Here is a 2,318-nt window from a genome sequence, read left to right on the forward strand (position 1 = left end):
AAATTCTCCCTGCCAGCACAACAGTCTGAAGTCGACCTGGGATGCTTGAGCTTGGTGGGGGGAGGGGTGTCCACAATTACTGAGGCTTGAGTAGGGGGTTTTCCCCTCACAGTGTAAACAAAGCCACTACTGGGAAGTTCAAACTGGGCGGAGCCCACCACAGCCAGCAAAGCCACTGTAGTCAGACTGCCTGCCTAGACTCCTCCTCCTTGGGCAGGGCATCTCTGAAAAAAAGGCAGCAGCCCCAGTCAGGGGCTTATAGATAAAACTCCCATCTCCATGTGACAGACCACCTGGAGGAAGGGGTGGCTGTGAGTGCAGCTTCAGTGGACTTAAACGTTACTGCCTGCCAGCTCTGAAGAGAGCAGAGGATCTCCCAGCACAGCACTTGTGCTTTGCTAAGGGACAGAATACCTCAAGTGGGTCCTGACCCCCATGCCTCCTGACTGGGAGATACCTCCCCAAATAACAGTTCCCCAAGGCTGCTGCCATGGGCTGCAATCAGTACCCGTTTCCCCTCCTTGATCTAGGGGACTATTTCTTCGTTCCAAAAGGTCAGAGCTCTGGCAGTAGTGTCCTTCAGACTCACAGGTGGGTAGCGGATCTTCAGTGAGATCTACATACTTGCAGTCCTTACCGATGCTGCTGTCTGGCTGGATGGTCTGGCTCCTTCGGAGGTGGTAGGACAGCATAGGAGCACCTCCAGATCTTTACCTGAGCCTCACCGTGCTTGGCAGCAGTTTGTGCTTTATTGCGTTGATCAGACCACCATAGTGCAGGTCACCGAGGTGCCAAGTCCTCACTACAAGCAGCCACCTCTGGCCCATGGCATCCAGCACTGCCCAGAGGGTCCAGGTCACTTTCTTCTGCACTGAGGTAAAGAAGATATCGAACTCATAGCCAATATCTCACAGCACCTTCCCGCCATACTATGCCTGCTCATGGCTTGCCGGGCTCAAGGTTGGCATGTTACCAGCCACAGAAGAGGGTTTCCAGACACTCTCATCCTGCTGGGTCAACACCAGCTTATACACAGCCTTGGCGGTAGGGTGGGGATGTGGCACTGACTAGGGCTCACAGAGATTCCAGAGCCCTCTGTTTCCTTTAAACAACACAAAACCATCTCCTCTCAGATGAAAGAAGCTTCTTTCGTCTTGTAACAATGTTGGAGTTTTGCTTCTAAAATATAATTCTCACAGTAACTAATTTAGTAACAGGATCCTTGCAGATTCCTGCTGCAATGTGACCAGTCTTCCTTTCACACTCTATAGCCTGAAGTATAATTTCTACTTACTGGCCTTTGTAGACTCAATACAGAATTTAAAATGTCAAAGCTCACATTCTCCTGCTACTGAAAGTATTTCTGAAGTAACCTCACCTCTGTAGCTCCCCTGTTGTAGGGTTCTCTGTCCATCATAATGCTACATCTTTGTATAGACTAAGGGAGGGCTGGGCTGGAATATGTCAATAATTATTTGCTAACAGGGGCCCATCAACATGCTTCCCCTTTAGTCACTGAACCATAATTATTCACAGGAATAAACCCTTGAAAGTGGAGAAATCATGACTTTTTAATCTTTGAGCCTTAATTCCTCCTGGTCTTTCTTCAGCATTTCCCACTCAGTACAACGCTGTGCATATGGTAGTAGCTAAACAATAGTGGAAAGACTGTTCCTATATATTTTAATGACCAGTATAGAAACCTGGCTCACTTGCACAATGAAACACAATTATTATATTTACTTTTCTACCTCTGGTCCTCAATTGGAAATCAGCAGGTCAAGATAATCTTATGAGGCTAGCTGCTGCGGCTAAGAGCCAGACTGTTTGTGTGCTTTGAATCTTTCACCCTTTACATTCAACTGGTAGACCAATGGTGACTATTAGCTCAGGGCCAGAGAAGCAGGATCTGAAATATACTTAATTTTTTTTTTTTTTTTTTTTGAGACAGTCTCACTCTGTCACCAGGCTGGAGTGCAGTGGCATGATCTCAGCTCACTGGAATCCCCACCTCCCAGGTTCAACCAATTCTCCTGCCTCAGCCTCCCAAGTAGCTGGGACTACAGGCACTTGCCACCAAGTCCAGGTAATTTTTGTATTTTTAGTAGATACGGGGTTTCACTATGTTGGCCAGGAAGGTCTCAATCTTTTGACCTCGTGATCTGCCCACCTCGGCCTCCCAAAATGCCTGCTGGAATTACAGGTGTGAGCCACTGCTCCCGGCCTTAAAATGGTTTAAAATCAATTAGGTTGCAGGCAACACACACACATACCTGCCCTCATGTAAACAGCAAAAGCAATGCAAAGTATAAAAAATA

At 47.5% G+C, this 2,318-nt stretch overlaps 1 pseudogene; it reads right to left on the bottom strand.

Moving 5' to 3' along the window:
* Positions 1-415: 415 nt before the first annotated feature.
* LOC126956171 (phosphoglycerate mutase 1-like) lies at positions 416-968 on the bottom strand (annotated as a pseudogene).
* Positions 969-2,318: the final 1,350 nt, after the last annotated feature.

Source organism: Macaca thibetana, chromosome 6 (genome assembly GCF_024542745.1).
Source record: "Macaca thibetana thibetana isolate TM-01 chromosome 6, ASM2454274v1, whole genome shotgun sequence".
Taxonomy (NCBI): Eukaryota; Metazoa; Chordata; class Mammalia; order Primates; family Cercopithecidae; genus Macaca; species Macaca thibetana.